The sequence below is a fragment of the Aquarana catesbeiana genome, linkage group LG02, assembly GCF_042186555.1.
Source record: "Aquarana catesbeiana isolate 2022-GZ linkage group LG02, ASM4218655v1, whole genome shotgun sequence".
NCBI classification, from domain to species: domain Eukaryota; kingdom Metazoa; phylum Chordata; class Amphibia; order Anura; family Ranidae; genus Aquarana; species Aquarana catesbeiana.
The window spans coordinates 220,556,727-220,577,375 of NC_133325.1; positions in this window are offsets into that span (position 1 = coordinate 220,556,727).

Sequence of the window (20,649 nt, forward strand, 5' to 3'; positions counted from 1 at the left end):
ATTATCTTATTCCATATTTCCATATCTAAATCCGTATCTAAGTCCTGATCCCATTTGTGCATATAATACAGTTTTGAGGTAGATGAAGTCAAAATATTATATATCTGTGAAATATGACCAGTGTGCCTATCGAAATTCTTACAGAGGTTTTCCATTGGGGTGAATGTGGTGATATCAGAGGTGCGATTACTAATTTTATTTTAATGTCTTCATTCTCTTCATTTTCCAAAAAAAATTGTGACAAAAAATAAAATCTTCAAAAAACTTGCCATGCCTCTCACTAGATACCTTGGACCTTCTACTTAAAAAAAAAAAAAATAGGTCATCTGGTGGGTATTTGTACTGTCCTGGTATTTTAGGGCCTCAAGAAATTAGATCAATTTTCAAATCTACTGTATATACCAGAGTTTACAGACTATAAGTTTCACACAAATTAAATAATATACACTGATTTGGGTTTTTAGAAAATAAAAAATGTAGCAGACTACATTTTGGCCATTTAAAAAAAAAAAAAAAAAATGGTATTTTTTGTTTATATAGCACAAAATAAAAAACCCAGTGGTGATTAAATACCACTAAAAGAAATCTCTACTTGCGTAAAAAAAATATATAAATTTAATTTGGGTACAGTGTTACATGACCAAGCAATTAAATTAGAACAGTGCTGAATGGCAAAAGATGCCCTGGTCATGAAGGGGTTAAAATCTTCCGGAGGTCAAGTGGTTAAAGCATGTGTAAACCATAACAATGAACACCCCTTTTTTACTCCCCATTGGTCTGTAAAAAATACAACCTAGAGTGTTACTACACTTTAAAAAAAAATTACAACAACAAACATGTTATAGTCATCTGCTCTGTGCAATGATATTGCACAGATCGGCCCGATCCTCCTCTACTGAGGTCTCCTGCCAGCACTCCTGGCTCCTCCTCCTGCTCCGTGTTTCCCCATAGCAAGCCACCTGGGGGGGCATACAGTGTGTGCTCACTCCCAAGCTGTGTTTGTCTATGGAGCAGCACTCCATAGACACATATACATACCTTCCAACTTTTGAACTTTAGAATGAGGGACACTTGAGAGAGGAAGTGTCCCTACGCACGCAGGAACAAAAATGGGTGCGGCCAAATTATTAAGAGCGAGGGGGGCTCATAGAGCATGGTTAAACAAAACCTGGGCTTCCTGCTTTGATTGTTGTGCCACAAGCAAGAGTCTCACAGACACAACCCCAATACAAAAAAAAAAAAAAAATGAATAAAAAGATCCATTACAATTGTTTTTGCACAAACTGTGAAAGAGTGTGTTACACAAAGTGTAGAAGGATTCAGGAGTGCATTTCATACAGAGTGCGAGGTTCAGGAATGTGTTACGTACAGAGTATGAGGTTCAGGAATGCTTTATGTACAGAGTGTGAGGTTCAGGAATGCGTTACGTACAGCGTGAGGTTCAGGAATGCATTACATACAGAGTGCAAGGTTCAGGAATGCATTACATACAGAGTGTAAGGTTCAGGATTGCATTACGTACAGAGTGCGAGGTTCAGGAATGCATTATGTACAGAGTGTGAGGTTCAGGAATGCGTTACGTACAGAGAGTGAGGTTCAGGAATGTGTTACGTAGAGAATGCGAGGTTCAGGAGTGCGTTATGGACAGAGTGGGAGGTTCAGGAGTGCATTACGTACAGAGTGCAAGGTTCAGGAGTGCGTTACATACTAAGTGCAAGGTTCAGCAGTGCGCTACGTACAGAGTGCGAGATTCAGGAGTGCAATACGTACAGAGGGTGAGGTTCAGGAATGCATTACATACAGTGTGCGAGCCTTAGGGGTGTGTTACGTACAGAGTGCAAGGTTCAGGAATGCATTACGTACAGAGTGCAAGGTTCAGGAATGCATTACGTACAGAGTGCGAGGTTCAGGAGTGCAATACATACAGAGGGCGAGGTTCAGGAATGCATTACGTACAGTGTGCGAGGTTCAGGAATGCATTACGTACAGAGTGCAAGGTTCAGGAATGCATTACGTACAGAGTGCGAGGCTTAGGGGTGTGTTACGTACAGAGTGCAAGGTTCAGGAATGCATTACGTACAGAGTGCGAGGTTCAGGAATGCATTACGTACAGAGTGCGAGGTTCAGGAGTGCAATACGTACAGAGGGCGAGGTTCAGGAGTGCATTATGTACAGTGTGCGAGGTTTAGGAGTGTGTTACGTACAGAGTGCAAGGTTCAGGTGTGCGTTACGTACCGTACAGAGCGCAAGGTTCAGGAGTGTGTTACGTTCAGAGTGTGGGGTTCAGGAGTGTGTTACGTACATACAGTTCCTTGTTAACCTATGCATACAGGAACTTCCAATTTCCCTGTAACACAGGATATGCTGGGAGTTGTAGTTTCCCTGTCATTATGGTCATGCTGGCAGTTGTAGTTCCTGGTCACCCTGACCACGTTGGAAGTTTTAGTCCCCCTGTCACTCAGGCCATGCTGGCGGTTGTAGTTCCCGTCATTATGGTCATGCTGGGAGTTTTAAAGACTTACCCTCTGCAGTTCCCTCTCAATCTGCTTTGCTGATTTGGTGACAATGGGCCCCTCACAGCAAACTCCACTGCCCGCACCCAATCTAAAAGAGCCGAGCGAAGCGAGGCCGTGCCCGAAGCGCTGGCGAGCGTACAGGCGCCGTGTACAGCTGATTTTCAGCTATTCCGCTTCGGCTATTTCCGCCGGAACTTATCAGCCGAGTGGAACTTTCTCGGCAGAACACCGGCTTCGCACCGCAGGGGCCCCCGCCTTGACACTACTCTTGGCCCCCCTGAAGGCCCCGGCGTTGACCCTCCTCAGCCTGCCGCAGAGCACCGACCTCACCAGACTACACATGTCACCGGAAGACCGCCGCTCTATGATGAGCGAGGTCAGGAGGAGGGGCCGGGTGCCACTCTGTGGTGGGCAGAGTCAGGAAGAGGGGCCGGGTTGCCGCTCTGTGGTGAGCGGAGTCAGGAGGAGGGGCAGGGTGCCGCTCTCTGGTGGCCGAAGTCAGGAGGAGGGGCAGGGTGCCACTTTGTCTTGGGCGTGGTCAGGGAGGAGCAGGGTGGCGCTCTGTTTGTGGGGCAGAGTCAGGAGCCTGAAAGCACATATCGGCCCACCCATCCTGACATCAGAGACTGAATTTGACAGCTGCACTTTCCCATATTGCAGCCTTACCCCGCCGCCTCGCCCACCAATCCCTGGTTTGCCCACCAATCCCTGGCTGTGCTAGATGTTACAGCACACTGCTGCAGGTCCTGCTCTGCTGTTAACATAATGGAGTAATGCAGGACAAAGCCCCTGTACTCTGGGACCACAGGGTAAAGATGAAAATTCGGGACAGTCCCCATAGTCCTGGACTGTTAGGAGGTATGCATATAGCAGGACACTCACTAGATTTAATTGACCCCTATTTCAGGGAGTCAAATTATGCATATGGGAAAATCCAAAATGTCATATATGAGGTCACAGGAATTAATTCAAACCGCTGCTGTCATCCATTCGATATATATGTAGATAACGTATTCAAAGCTCCAGTGTTGCCATATAGAGAAGGAGAGGAAAAAACACTTTCATGGTGCAGTATTAAAAATAATTATTTTTTTTTAAAAAAAGGTTGTATTGCACTTACATAAAAGAAGACTGAGATCAACATGTATTGTGTAGGAATCGCCCGTTTGCTCTCCACCTGCATTCCAGCTGACTGGAAATGACGTATCTCAAACACCACCCAATGCCATTTTGTTAGCCTACATCTGACGTCTTCAGGCGTAAATTGCGTTTTCGTGGTGTTTGAGATACATCATTTCCGGTCAGCTGGAACGCAGGTGGAGCGCAAACGGGCGATTCCTATACAATACATGCTGATCCCTGTCTTCTTTGATGTAAGTACAATACAACCTTTTTTTTTAAATAAATGATTTGACATACTGCACCATGAGAGTGTTTTTTCCTCTCCCTCTCTATATGGCAACACTGGAGCTTCTACATATTTACATATTTATTTAATGTATGACAGCAGTGGTTTGATTTAATTCCTGTGACCTCATGTATGACATCTTGGATTTTTCCATATGCGTAATTTGACTCCTATGGGGTCAATAAGTGTGGTGAGTGCATAGTTTGTCTGCATGCTGGTGGAGAGGAGCCTTTCTTATACTCACTGAGGACGTTATTCACGTGTGGGATCTATACATGGACTTCACAATTTTTATGCATCTATTATAATCTAAATGAAGATGTATTTATTTATTTGCTTATTCACTATGGTGATATGTAATTTATGATATAAGAGCGCGGTTCCTTTGTTTCTTTTCACGTTATAGGTGTTTTTACACTTTACAACACGTAGCTCCTTATTGTAGTTTATTTGTTTTTTGGGTATTGATTTACGCGGGTTTGGAACCTATTTGTTCCTATATTTTCTTACACACTGTATAGAGGGGAGCTTTCTCCAATGGCTCATGAATAGGAAGAGCGGGGAGAAGAGATGCAACCGTGCACATCGCTGTATTGCGGACTAGGGAGGTGGGGGAGGCCTGCAAGACATAAAATGTTTTTTACCTTCATTTTTACCTTAATGCAAGGGAAATACAAAAGAATATCAGGAAACATTACATTGTATACATTGTAGTAGTAGCAAAGTCACATGTTATACTTTATAGCGCGCTAATGGTACAGAGACTAATGATATTTTGATCAAAAACTGAAACAGAGGTATTGTGGAGGCAAGTGGTAAGAGTTTTTAATTGGTCTTACTTGTTAAGAAATATAGACCAATTTGGGAATAGGGGTCAGCTATTATGTAAGAAGAGGGGAAAGGGATGGGGAGTAGGATTAGTCAAACCGTTGAAACAGATAATGGGGAAGGAGTGTGAGTTGGGAGGGGTGTGTAGGGGAGGAAGGGACATGCAGTGGCGTAGCATGGGTTGCAAGTGCCCAGGCCAAGGCAAGTAATTTGCGCCCCCTAAGGCGTGGATTTTTAGCACTACCTGAGTCTTTTCCACTAGAACAGTATTAAACCCCTTACCTAAGCACATGTATTGTATATTAAGAAAATACTGATGTAATTAAAGTAATACTAGTATACTCACATTTATTTTATTTTTTTATTTTACTTTTTAGAGAGTAGTGCACATAGTACCTACCTACAATGTCAGCCCCGAGGGTTGGTGTGTCCCCCAGGATGTGCAGGAAGATGGTAGCAGGAGAAGTGAGAGACACACCAAGTGGAAGTCCCCTGGGCCTTGCACACATCAATCCTGCACCTTCCTACCTCAGATCAGTCCAAATTTTTTCACCATCAGACTTCAGATCAGCCCTAACTCCTGCACCTATACCCCTCAAATCAGCCCAATTCCTGCACAACAGACGTCAGAACACCCCAAATCCCGTACTTTTACACCTTAGATCAGCCCCAATTCCTGAACCTTCACACCTTAGATCACCCCAATTCCTGCATCTCTACACCTCTGATCAGCCCCAATTCTTGTATCTTCATACCTCAGATCACCCCAATTTCTGCATCTTTGCACCTCAGATCAGTCCCAATTCCTGCACCCACACACTTCAGATCACCCCCATTCCTGCACCATCACACCCCAGATCACCCCAATTCCTGCACCTTCACTCCCCAGATAACCCCAATACCTGCACCTTCACACATCAGATCACCTCAACTCCTGCACATTCACACCTCAGATAAGCCCCAATTATTGCACCTTCACATCTCAGATCAGCCCCAAATCTTGCACCTTTACAACTCAGATCACTCCAGTTCCTGCACATTCACACCCTAGTTCTTGCACCTTTATACCTCAGATCAGCCCCAATTCCTGAACCATCACACCTCAGATCACCCCAGTTCCTGCACTTTCACACCTCAGATCAGTCCAATTCTTGCACCTCTGAATTAGTAGTTCTGATAGAATAGAACAGGATAGATAGAATAGGAGGTCAACAGGGTAGTGTACAGGGGTCAACAAAGCAGAAGACAGGGGTCAGAGGACAAGGGTCAGCTGTGCAGTGGACAGGAATTTGTAGGACAGTGTACAGGGGACAGCAGGGTGGAAGACAGAGGTCAGCAAGGCAGAGAATGGGGTCAGCAGGCCATAGGACGTAGTCAGCAAGGTAGAGGACTGGGGTCAGCAGGGCAGAGGGGGAGGAAATGTCAGCAGGGCAGGGGTGGCATCAACAGGGCAGAAGGGGGGGAACATCAGCAGGGCAGAGGGCGAGGAAACATCAGCAGGGCGAGGGGGGTGGACATCAGCAGGGCAGGAGGGTAACATCAGCAGGGCAGAGCAGGGGGGAATGTCAGCAGAGCAGGGGGGAAATGCTAGCAGGACAGAGGGGGAGGAACATCGGCAGGGCAGAGGGGGAGGAACATCAGCAGGGCAGAGGTGGGGAAAAGTCAGCAGGGCAGAGAGGGTACATTAGCAGGGCAGAGGGGGGAGGAATGTCAGCAGGATAGAGGGGGGGGACGTCAGCAGGGCAAAGTGGGGGGGATGTCAACAGGGCAGAGAGGGGGGGGGAACATGAGCAGGGCAGAGGAGCTGCTCCTCCCAACACTGCACACAGATCTGATTCTTTTGCAGACACAACTTGGATTTGCACAGTGTGTATCTGGCAAGCTGAGGATTTCACAGGTCAGAACTGCAACTGCCAGCCACAAGCTGCGCTGATCGAAGTTCTTTCTTGAAAAGAAACAAATTAGCTGTGTGCAGGGGAAGAGCCTCTCAGCTGCACATCCCATGGCAAGCCTGAATGTAGTCCGAGGATGGGAGGAAGAGCTTACCAGCATTCATGCGGGGGTGCGGCGTGGTGCACCACCCCCTAGATCTGGTCAGTGTTGTTATGCAAGCCAAGTTAGGTGGGCGGAAACGGAGGCAGGAGAGCAATGAGGTGATCCCAGCTGTGCACTCTCTTGTGCCAGCCGCCTTTGCTGCAGCATGGGAGGTGGGAGGGGGCCAGCATAAATATGGCTGCGTATCATATCTGGCACGCATGCCGGGGGTTGCCAACCCCTGATCTAGAATTTCAAAGTTCTTCTATAACAGTAATGTCTGGGTCTGTATCAGATTTCCATGACCATATATCCAGCCATCACGTCTAGGAGCACTTACCTCCCAGTGCCCCTATCAGACAAGAGGTATGTTCTTATAGACCATTGGAAGCCCACCCTACTCTTACTTCAGTGGCTGGACGCTGGTCCTCCTGACCTAATCCTTCTTCAAGGAAACTGCATTAATTGTGTTTGCCCTTTGTCAACAGCTCTGACATCATGACATGGAAAGCTGATGTTACAGTTTTGCAGACTTCGTGTTGTTTACTAGATGTCTAGTGGCTCACATTGACTCAGGAACCTACTAAACAAGCAGACTTCAGAACTGTAAGAATATGAGGGGAACCAGCAACCAGCCACTGAAGTAAGAGTGTGGGAAGAAATGTTTCTTCCCCCTAGGATTCACTGTCCCAGTCACTGCTTAGCCTGTTCGTCTCCACCCAGCCCGGTCCTGGCATGACAGTGCACCGCCACTCACCTGGGATCTTCTTGTCTCCAATGCTGTGTGATGGAGAAGATTCAGAGCCTGAATCTGAGACCTGGACAGCAAGACGGGAGCAAGCGGCTGCACTAACCGTGATCACCTGCCAAAACTAACTCCGCCCGCCACCGTGGCCACACATGCCCGAGTGCAGTCAATCACAGAGGGCTGAGCCCAGACAGCCAGGGAGGCTCAGCCAGCGCAGCTTGGATCACTATGAGCAGTGGAGGTGGAGACCACAAAGTGGCACACTCTAAAGTCGGGACGGCGGGAGTCTGGACTTTTTTTCGCCCCTCTAGCTACTGCACCTGGAGCTACTGTCCCCACAGCCCCCCCCCCCCCACTACCACCAGGCTACACCACTGGGGACATGCCAGATGGAGGGAATCCCATAGATAAAGTAGGAAGAAGAAAACAAAGGTTGGAGAGGCGAGGGAAAGGTACTGTGGGGCCGGGAAGAAAGCAGGGAGAGCATAGAGAAGTTTTCATGTGTATGGGTGGCCCAGAAAAGAGGGGGGGTTGTTTGTTAGTTGATATTAAATAGAGATGATACTCAGTCCTGGTTAGCTGGAGTAGGATGGGTGAGAAGCTGTTTGAAATCCTCTGTGCAGGAGAAGTCCAACCAATAGAACCATGTGGTTCGGAAATTGGAATGTGCAATGCCAACTTTACACCATAGAACTATAGAAAGTACCAACTGAGGTGGACTTTTTAGGCGCCCAATGACTACACATTTGTTAATAAAAATGTATGAAATGTAATTTAAAAAATCTTAAAGGTTTTACATCATCTATTTAGGAGATCCCTAGGCATAATGTTTTATAACATATATCCAAGTTTCACAACATATGATACCATAAGGCAAGAGATTGCCCATACGTGCATGAAACTTTTACTTGAAATTTTCATAGGGTTCCTATTTCCTCAACGCGTTTCATGGGATATGTTCTGCTTCTTCAGGAGGACAAGGAAAAACAACAAATCTGCAGACGTACAAAAAAAGATCACAAATAGTACATAGTAATTTATTATTTTAAAAGAGAAGTATGGCCTGTGTTCTCTTCCAAGTCACAGGAGTGCACTTATTTTTGCTCTCCTGTAACCCAGAGTTAGGTAATAGCAGGTTTTTGCCTGCTGTCAGCTGATCTCACAGGGCCACTTCAGGCTCTAGAAGAATCCACCCAGCTGCCTGACAGACAGCTGACTCTGGCTCTCAGTGCTTGTTTGAGAGCCAAAGCCAGCTGCTTCTGCCTGTTCACCAGCCCGGTGATTCAGTTAGCTCTGGGGGGCATAGCAGAGAGTGGTGACTGACAGTCACCACTCTAGACTGAGAACTAAGTGAATTAAGTAAACATTGGTCATGCCATTACTCAGTTCTTGGGCTGAGAGCTAGTGGTGGCCAGCTGCAGTATTGAAGTGAGTATGTACTGTATGTGTAGCTCACTCCCTTAGGAGCAGCTAATTTAATAATTTCTCTGGAGAGAAAATGTTTAAATAGTGGGGTATCTTAACCACTCTGACACACCCTGAAGACAAATAAACCACACAAATTTAAATTGTCATTAAATATATTGAACAATATTTTAGACAATAAAATTGAAAAAGTACACAATGTTTATATTCCTTAATCCAAAAAGATTACTGCTCTAGGTACGATCCCACATTCACACAGGAATGGGAGTTGAGGCGATCAGTTGTAATCAGCATGTTAAAATTAACTCAAAAAAGGGGAAAAACAGGATAAGAACTATTAGTAATTTTAAATCCATACAAATGATCGCTCACCAACCAGCATCCGATACTTGTTCATCAATAAATTATATATTATGCCCTTGTTCCTGATAAACATTAAATAAAAACAAATTATAAAGATTGTACATAAATGTATATATTTATAATGGACATAAATGCATCGTTTAAAAATATGTGAAAATCTAAAAGACGTATATGCACACACATATATATGCGGTCGATGTTCACCAGATGGTGCCAAAAAAAGGAATTCCACCTAAATGGAACAACTAGGACAACGCACACAAATATGTGCACAGGAACCCTTACACAGCTTAAAAAAACATGCAGAATACAACAGACTATATTGGAATATAGCAGACCTGCCTCAACAGCATGTGTATGTTAACTAGTTCAGATCCGCTCTATAGCTGAATGATGGCTACAGCGCGGACCTGCTTTGCCGGGAGTACGTCTATTGACGTCCTCTCATGCCCGAGTGGCCTGTCTCTATGAGACTCGCTGGATCACAGATCGGGGTAAAGGGTCGATCCCGACCCCTTACCATGTGATCAGCTGTCAGCCAATGACAGCTGATCATTTTATGTAAACAGAGTGTGACAGCATGAGGAGAAAAAAAAAGTTGATCACCGGCGGCTGTGATAGGGACATCGGTCCCAATCAAGGAGATTGCCCCAAGCTCGTCTGTGCCCACCTGTGCCACCTAGCAGTACACAACAGTGCCACCTACCAGTGCCCACCAGTGCCACCTACCTGTGCCCACAGTGCCAGCCATCAGTGCCCACGGTGCCACTTATCAGTGCCCACAGTGCCACCTATCAGTGCCCACAATCAGTGCCTCATCAACAGTCCTGCCCATCAATGTCACCTACCAGTGCCCACCAGTGTCACCTACATGTGCCCATCAGTGCCACCCATCAGTGTCAGTCATCAGGGCCCATCAGTGCCATCTTATCAGTGGCCATCAGTGCCGCCTTATCTGTGCCCATCAGTACCGCCTTATCTGTGCCCATCAGTACCACCTTATCTGTCCCCATCAGTAACGCCTTATCTGTGCCTATCAGTGCCACCTTATCTGTGTCTATCAGTGCCCATCAGTGCAGCCTATCAGTACCCATCAGTGCTGCCTCATCAGCGCATATCAATGAAGGAGAAAAAATTACCTGTTTGCAAAATTTTATAACAAACTATGAAACATGATTTTTTTTTTCAAAATCTTCCATCTTTTTTTGTTTGTTTAGCAAACAATAAAAACTCCAGCTGTGATTAAATACCACCAAAAGAAAGCTCTATTTGTGTGAAAAAAATGATAAAAATTTCATTTGGGTACAGTGTTGCATGACCGTGCAATTGTCATTCAAAGTGCGTCAGTGCTGAAAGCTGAAAATTGGTCTGGGCAGGAGGGGGGTTTAAGCGCCCAGTAAGCAAGTGGTTAAATGCACATACTATTCATGTATTTATCATACTATGCATACATATAGCTCAACTTCTTCAGTAAAATGCTAGTGTGATACAGTGGAAGGAAAATAATGAAAATAACATAAAAATATATGGACTCAATGTGCAGGATATGCAAGATGAGTGGAATTTATCAGGGAGAGGTTAACTGAAACCGAGAAAACCCCTAGGTTGGTGAATACTTCAATCAATCATAAAAGTGGGAGACACATCCCACTCAAAGTTTAGTCCCCCCTGGCTTTCTAGTATTGAAATTAAATATCCAGAACACTTCTCTTTTGCAGAGTGTTCTGAATCTATCTCCTCCTCTAATGGGTGCATTAATCCTTTTGATTCCCTGTATAACCAAGCCCGAGAAATCTTTGCCATGTATGTAATTCCAATGTCTAGCAATATTGGTTGAATGATTCTTCTCAATATCGTGCAAATGATCGTAGAGACGGTCTCTCAACTGTCGAGTAGTCTGTCCCACGTATTGAATATTGCATGACATATTGCATGACATTATGTCATGCAATATTCAATACGTGGGACAGACTATTCGACGGAGTCTATCAGGAACATGGGCATAATATGTAATTTATTGGTGAACAATTATCGGATGAAACCTGGAGTTGGTTGGTGAGCGATCATTTGTATGGATTTAAAATTTACTAATAGTTCTTATTCTCTTTTCCCCCTTTTTGGGTTAATTTTTACATGCTGATTACAAGTGATCGCCTCCACACCCATTCCTCCTTCCATGTGTGTGTGTGAAAGCTTTGGAGGACCGCACCTGATCACAATCTGTAAATGATACGTTTGGTCATGTGACCAGTAGATTATACGTATAAAAGACAGATTGGGGTTGGTGGTCCTACAGCTATGATTAGGCACCACTAACGGTGCGAAACATGTCAGTTATCCACACTGTACCTGTGCCTCTGTTGGTGAATGGACCACGTTTTACAATAAAGGTGTTGTATTGGAGTGCGGCTGTCCATTTTCCTTTTTCCACTACCTGTTTATATTCCTTAACCCACAATACATTAAAAAACAAGACAGAAGTCTGGGCCCTGATATAGAAGAAATGCAATGTAAAATAAAATAAAACAGTTCTAAAAATGCTAATGCGCACAACCACACTGCTCAAATATGCTGGAAAGGAGCTGCCTACATATAAAAGTATACTCACATAACTCCAACAAATTGTAAAATAAAATAAAACAACAAAACCACTAAAAGTATAATAAAAAAAAACAAAAAAACTTTATTGTAACTTTATAATAAAGTAAAAAAAAAAAATAACTGAATAAAATATAAAGAACTCTATAGCAGTCCAGTTAAAGTGTTTTTAAAGGCTTTTCTTATTTTAAAAATAACAAACATGTTATACTTACCTGCTCTGTGCAGCAGTTTTGCACAGAGCAGCCCTGGTCCTCTTTTTCTCTGATACCTTTCTGGCACTCCTGGCTCCTCCCTTCTGCCCCTAGAGCAAGTGGCTTGCAATGGGGGCATCCAAGCAGGCTCGCTCCTGAGCCACGGCTCTGCTTGTCCATTTACACACAGATGTGTGCGGCTCCTGCTGCTGTCTTAGCCAATGAGGAAGGAGAGTCCCCGGAGAGCCAGGCCTCCTGTGCACATCGCTGGATCGCAGTGGGGCTCAGGAAAGTATTGGGAGGGCTGGGGAAGCTGCTGCACAGAGAAAGTTTTTAACCTTCATGTATGGAATGCATGAAGGTAAAAAAAACTTGAGGCTTTAGAACCACTTTGAGCTTGAATTTGCCTGCATGGCTTTATCTATAAAGAATATATAAGTACAGATATATACACTGCTCAAAAAAATGAAAGGAACACTTTTTAATCAGAGTATAGCATCAAGTCAATTAAACTCCTGAGATATTGATCTGGTCAGTTAAAGAGGAGTTCCAGCCGTTTCTGTGTTTATTAAAAGTCAGTAGCTACAAAAAGTGTAGCTGCTGACTTTTAATAAATACACACTCACCTGTCCCACGGTCCAGCGATGTATCCGCCCAAAGCCTCAGATCTCTCCCTCTTCCTTGCACCGGCATCAATGGTGTGGGCACATGGCTGTTATAGCTTGCGGCTTCACAGCCAGGTACGTATTGCGCATGCACGAGTCGCGCTGCGCGTCCTGAGTGGCCGGGCAATCTTCTGGGACCTGTTACGTGTCCCAGAAGATTGCCTGGAGGGAGGGGTAGAGGAGAACTTCTGCTCGGGGGCTGCGGTGCACCGAGCGGAAGTGGGAGCTGGGTACCTGACAAAACTAGGTACCCCCCCCCAAACGAAAAATGGCATGCCAAATGTGTCATGTCAGGGGGTCAGGAGTACTTAAAGCGGAAGTTCCACTTTTGTGTGGAACTCAGCTTTAACTAGCAGAGGGGGTTGTTAATCAGTTTCAGCTGCTTTGGTGTTAATAAAATGAAACAACAGGTGCACTAGATGGGCAACAATGAGATGACCTCCAAAACAAGAATGGTTTTACAGGTGGAGGCCACTGACATTTTTTTTTCTACTCATCTTTTCTGACTGTTTTTCACTAGTTTTGCATTTGGATAGGGTCAGTGTCACTACTGGTAGCATGAGGCGATACCTGGACCCTATAGAGGTTGCACAGGCAGTCCAACTCTTTCAGGATGGCACATCAATACGTGCCATCGCCAGAAGGCTTGCTATGTCTCCCAGCACAGACTCAAGAGCATGGAGGAGATTCCAGGAGACAGGCGGTTACTCTAGGAGAGCTGCACGGGGCCTTAGAAGTAAGAAAGGGAAGGAAGGGGTCAAGAGGAGATCCCCCCAAAAAAAAGATGGTCCGCTCAAGAACAAACAGTTGAACCTACAAAAACTTTATTGTGTCACAATATGTAGAAACATAATCCAACAACCATGTGTATTTAAAAATAGGGCAGATAAAAGTCCTATTGTGTGCTGGTGGCCACCACAGACATTACACATATATCTCATGCATTCATGCACTCACACTCATCAATTAAAGTCACTAGAGACCCGGGTCTATACTGTTTCACTGGAATTCCAGAGCTGGATTGGCTACATAAGTGGGTAGACTAGGTCCTTGTAGGTAAAGTGCAAGTGCTAATACACAACAAAAGTCCCCTCGGATGTGAACCAATGGCTGGTTAGACATATGTATGTGTCATTCAACCAGAGCCAAGGTTGAATGACACATACATATGTCTAACCAGCCATTGGTTCACATCCGAGGGGACTTTTGTTGTGTATTAGCACTTGCACTTTACCTACAAGGACCTAGTCTACCCACTTATGTAGCCAATCCAGCTCTGGAATTCCAGTGAAACAGTATAGACCCGGGTCTCTAGTGACTTTAATTGATGAGTGTGAGTGCATGAATGCATGAGATATATGTGTAATGTCTGTGGTGGCCACCAGCACACAATAGGACTTTTATCTGCCCTATTTTTAAATACACATGGTTGCTGGATTATGTTTCTACATATTGTGACACAATAAAGTTTTTGTAGGTTCAACTGTTTGTTCTTGAGCGGACCATCTTTTTTTTGGGGGGATCTCCTCTTGACCCCTTCCTTCCCTTTCTTACATATGCTTTATGGTCCATTGAACAACCGTTTGACAGCTAGTCAGCTACATACCACTGAGTTATATGATTAATGATACGGGTGACATGAGAGACATATTAATCTGATTAATTACCACAGTGGGAGGGAATTCCCCTTCCCCCGTTTGTCACCCTAGAACCTACTATTGGACGACTTTAAGGTGTCCTTCCCCCCCTTTTCTTTTCACGGGGCCTTAGAAGGTCTTTAACCATCAGCAGGACCGGTATCTGCTCCTTTGTGCAAAGAGGAACGGGATGAGAACTGCCAGAGCCCTACAAAATAACCTCCAGCAGGCCACTGGTGTGAATGTCTCTGATTAAACAATCAGAAACAGACTTCATGAGGGCCCGACATCCCCTAGTGGGTCTTGTGCTCACTGCCTGGTACAGTGGAGCTCGATTTGCCATTGAACACCAGAATTAGCAGGTCCGCCACTGGCTCCCTGTGCTTTTCAAAGATGAGAGCAGCTTCACCTTGAACACATGTGACAGATGTGAAAGGGTTCGTAGAACTCGTGGAGAACGTTATGCTGCCTGTAACATCATTCAGCATGACCGGTTTGGTGGTGGGTCAGTGATAGTCTGGGGAGGTATATCCATGGAGGGACGCACAGACCTCTACAGGCTAGACAATGGCACCCTGACTGCCATTAGGTATCGGGATGAAATCCTTGGATCCATTGTCAGACCCTACGCTGCAGCAGTGGATCCTGGGTTCCTCCTGGTGCAGGACAATGCCCGGCCTCATGTGTCAAAAGTATGCGACCAGTTTCTGGAGGATGAAGGAATTGATACCATTGAATGGCCCCCATGTTCGCCTGACCTAAATCCAATAGAAAACCTCTGGGACATTATGTTTCGGCCCATTTGCACCTCAGTCTGTTCAGGAGCTCAGTGATGCCCTGGTCCAGATCTGGGAGGAAATACCGTACCGTCGTCACATTAGGAGCATGCCCTGGCGTTGTCAGACATGCATACAAGCATATGGGGGCCATACATAGTTACATAGTTACATAGTTACATAGTAGGTGAGGTTGAAAAAAGACACAAGTCCATCAAGTCCAACCTATGTGTGTGATTATGTGTCAGTATTACATTACATATCCCTGTATGTTGTGGTCATTCAGGTGATTATCTAATAGTTTCTTGAAGCTACCAATGCTCCCCGCTGAGACCACCGCCTGTGGAAGGGAATTCCACATCCTTGCCGCTCTTACAGTAAATTACCCTCTACGTAGTTTAAGGTTAAACCTCTTTTCTTCTAATTGTAATGAGTGGCCACAAGTCTTATTAAACTCTCTTCTGCGAAAAAGTTTTATCCCTATTGTGGGGTCACCAGTACAGTATTTGTAAATTGAAATCATATCCCCTCTCAAGCGTCTCTTCTCCAGAGAGAATAAATTCAGTGCTCGCAACCTTTCCTCATAACTAAGATCCTCCAGACTCTTTATTAGCTTTGTTGCCCTTCTTTGTACTCGCTCCATTTCCAGTACGTCCCTCCTGAGGACTGGTGCCCAGAACTGGACAGCATACTCCAGGTGCGGGCGGGCCAGAGTCTTGTAGAGCGGGAGAATTATCGTTTTATCTCTGCAGTTGATCCCCCTTTTAATGCATGCCAATATTCTGTTTGCTTTATTAGCAGCAGCTTGGCATTGCATGCCATTGCTGAGCCTATCATCCACTAGGACCCCCAGGTCCTTTTCCATCCTAGATTCCCCCAGAGGTTCTCCCCCCAGTGTATAGATTGCATTCATATTTTTGCCACCCAAATGCATTATTTTACATTTTTCTACATTGAACCTCATTTGCCATGTAGTCGCCCACCCCATTAATTTGTTCAGGTCTTTTTGCAAGATTTCCACATCCTGCGGAGAAGTTATTGCCCTGCTTAGCTTAGTATCGTCTGCAAATACAGGGATTGAACTGTTTATCCCATCCTCCAGGTCGTTTATGAACAAATTAAATAGGGTTGGTCCCAGCACAGAACCCTGGGGAACCCCACTACCCACCCCTGACCATTCTGAGTACTCCCCATTTATCACCACCCTCTGAACACGCCCTTGTAGCCAGTTTTCAATCCATGTACTCACCCTATGGTCCATGCTAACGCACCTTATTTTGTACAGTAAACGTTTATGGGGAACTGTGTCAAATGCTTTTGCAAAATCCAGATACACCACGTCTACGGGCCTTCCTTTATCTAGATGGCAACTCACCTCCTCATAGAAGGTTAATAGATTGGTTTGGCAAGAACGATTCTTCATGAATCCATGCTGATTACTGCTAATGATATCATTCTTATTACTAAAATCTTGTATATAGTCCCCTATCATCCCCTCCAAGAGTTTACATACTATTGATGTTAGGCTAACTGGTCTGTAATTCCCAGGGATGTTTTTTGGGCCCTTTTTAAATATTGGTGCTACATTGGCTTTTCTCCAATCAGCTGGTACCATTCCAGTCAATAGACTGTCTGTAAAAATTAGGAACAACGGTCTGGCAATCACCTGACTGAGTTCCCTAAGTACCCTCGGATGCAAGCCATCTGGTCCCGGTGATTTATTAATGTTAAGTTTCTCAAGTCTAATTTTAATTCCGTCCTCTGTTAACCATGTAGGTGCTTCCTGTGTTGTGTCATGAGGATAAACACTGCAGTTTTGGTTACTGAAGCCCCCCGATTCACTCGTGAAGACTGAGGAGAAGAATAAATTCAATACCTTTGCCATCTCCCCATCCTTTGTAACCAGATGTCCTTCCTCATTCTTTATGGGGCCAATATGGTCTGTCCTCCCTTTTTTACTGTTTACATACTTAAAGAATTTCTTGGGATTTTTTTTTGCTCTCCTCCGCTATGTGTCTTTCATGTTCTATCTTAGCCATCCTAATTGCACCCTTACATTTCTTATTGCATTCTTTATAAATTCTGAATGCTGTGGATGATCCCTCAACCTTGTATTTTTTGAAGGCCTTCTCCTTTGCTTTTATATGCATTTTTACATTGGAGTTAAGCCATCCAGGATGTTTGTTCGCTCTTTTAAATTTATTACCCAATGGGATACATTGGCTAATGCCCTTATTTAATATGCTCTTAAAGCAAACCCATCTCTCCTCCGTATTCTTTGTTCCTAATATTTTATCCCAATTTATGCCTTTTAGCAAGGTTTGTAGTTTAGGGAAGTTGGCTCTTTTGAAATTCAGTGTCTTTGTGTTCCCTTCATGTCTCCTATTTGTGTGATTTATACTGAAACTAATTGACCTGTGATCGCTGTTACCTAAATTGCCCCGTATTTCCACATCTGTTATCAGGTCTGTATTGTTGGTAATCAGTAGATCTAGTAATGTTTTATTTCTAGTTGGTGCGTCTACCATCTGACCCATAAAATTGTCCTGCAAGACACTAAGGAACTGGCGAGCCTTAAATGAATGCGCGGTTCCCTCCGCCCAGTCTATGTCTGGGTAATTAAAATCCCCCATTATGATAACACTTCCCATCCTTGCTGCTAATCCAATTTGTGATAGGAGATCCGTCTCCACTTCCTCCCTCAGGTTAGGGGGCCTATAGCATACTCCCAGTATTATTTTCCCCTTAGCTTCAACCCTTTGGAGCTCTACCCATAAAGATTCCACCTCCTCCCTAGCCCCCTCAGTAATGTCATCTCTCACATTCACTTGTACATTATTCTTGATATATAGGCATACCCCTCCCCCTTTTTTACCCTCTCTGTCCTTGCGGTATAGGGTATACCCTTGAATGTTTGCCAGCCAATCATGAGAGCTGTTGAACCAGGTCTCTGAAATTCCCACAAAATCCAAATCCTCCTTGTACAACAGTATCTCTAGTTCACCCATCTTGTCCGCCAGGCTCCTGGCATTGGTGAACATGCCACATAGTTTAGACCGGTCGCATATTGTCCTCGTATTGGGTGTTTCAAGATTGCAACTTGGACTTGCTACTATACTCACCTTGTGTTTTTGTGCTTTGGTTAACCTACCACTAATGCCCCCAATACTACCCTCTGGAATATCTTCCGCGCTGGCTATCACTGTCTCTGGACCCTCCCCCCCATCGCCTAGTTTAAAAACCCCTCTAACTTTTTGGCCATCTTCATTCCCAGCAGATCTGCACCCTCCTCATTTAGGTGCAGTCCGTCCCTTCTATAGTACCGGTTACCGACTGAGAAGTCGGCCCAGTCCTCCAGGAACCCAAACCCCTCCTTACTACACCAGCTCTTCAGCCACTTGTTTACTTCCCTAATCTCCCTCTGCCTCTCTGGTGTGGCTCGATGTACCGGTAGTATTCCTGAGAACACTACCTTGGAGGTCCTTTTCCTCAATTTAGCTCCTAAGTCCCTAAAATCGTTCTTTAGGACACTCCATCTGCCTCTGACTTTGTCATTGGTGCCAACGTGCACCATGACAGCCGGGTCTTCCCCAGCCCCTCCCAGTAATCTGTCCACAAGATCCGTGATGTGCCGAACCCGAGCGCCCGGTAGACAACATACTGTTCGGCGCTTCAGGTCTTGGTTACAGATTGCCCTCTCTGTCCTTCTAAGAATTGAGTCCCCTACCACCAGAATCTGTCTTTCCTTTCCCTTTGCTGCCCCCCCACTCTCGCTGGAGGAGTTCTTCCCCTGGCAGCTAGGAGAGTCCCTCATCTCCAGCAGTGCTGGTCCCTGACTGGTTACACCAATGTCACTCAATGGAGCGTACTTATTGGGATGCTCCAGTCCTGGATCGGCCTCCCTGGCACTTCCCCCTCTACCCCTCCTGACTGTCACCCATCTACTCTTTGCTAGTGCCTGCACCTCTTTGTCTCCACCCGCCTCTGTGCTGGCCCCTGCCGGCACCTGCCGTGTACGTTCCTGGCTCACCTTTAGTATGGAGGGACTTCTCAGTGCTGACAGTTGCTTCCCCAGATTCAGAACCTGGGCTTCCAGGGAAACAATGTGCTTACATTTTGCACAGCAGTATTCGCCCTCGATCGGATGATCAAGGAACGCATACATGCGGCAAGATGTACAAAGAGTCACCTCTCCACACCCGCTGGGCATCGTACCTATTAAATTTGGTGAGGATTTGGGGATTTTACCCTGTCCAAATTACCTAACAACTAGCTTCCTGGCACTAATACTCAAGACAATACACAGGTACACGACAAGACAATACACAGGTACACAATACACAAGTACTAACGATCCACACACACTACTCAGACAACACTCAGATACTCACACTACACAGGTACTATGACCCCTGTTATAACCTCCTGTTTTAAACTCTTGTTTTTAACTCCCACTTAATCCAGCTCCACTTACACCAAGCTCCACAGCTTCAAACTGAGCACGCTCAGACTGAGTCCTACAACAAGTTAAATAGGCACCTGTGAGCAATTAACCACACCCCTTACACCCCACACCATACAAACTACTGAGTACCATTTTGAGTTGCTGCAATGAAATTTCAGCAAATTGGACTAGCCTGCTGTATCAATTTTTTACTTTGATTTCTGGGGGGCCTTTGAATTCAGCCCTCTGTAGGTAGATCATTTTCAATCCATCAAACGATGTGGCATCCTTTTGTTCCAAACACATTACCCAGTCCATATCAGTATAAATATCCAGCATGATATTTTTCCCTATTAAGATCTGATGTGTTTTCAAAGTGTTCCTTTAATTTTTTGGAGCAGTATATATAAGAAAAGAGGAAATAGCTAATTTCGGTGGGGCCCTTTTTGAGCGTATTTTTGAATGATGATATCATTTTTATTTTTTTCCTTATATCTTCTGTCAAATTTTCAACTTTTTAGAAGAAACTTCATGAGAACTTCATTCTCTCAATAGAGAGAACAAATAAACATTCTGAAATGACATAATAGAAAGTGATCTGAAGAAAGGATTAATATAGATTGGATAATATAATAATGTTTTAGAAATGTAGTATATGGTCAATTATTACTTACAGCTTAACCAAAAGCTTCAGCAGTAGATTAGCTTTTTGAAATAGTGTTGAGCCGGACATAGACAGTTGGAATCTCTGCTAGTTCAGCAGGGACTGGCTGAGATGTGAACCATGTATGGGCAGGCTGAATGGCAAGTGGTTATGTAATCTTTTTTTTTTTTTGTATATTTCTCCTTTAAGGGGGCGTGACAGGGGTGTGTGTCCTATGTCAGCATACTTCTGCTAATAAGTATCCCTCCTTCCCATCTCAAAAAGTTGTGAGGTATGATATTATGTATAAGCTGTCACTACATCTACCTTGAAATACCTTTACTAAAGCTTGCTCCTCTTTTGCACGGTT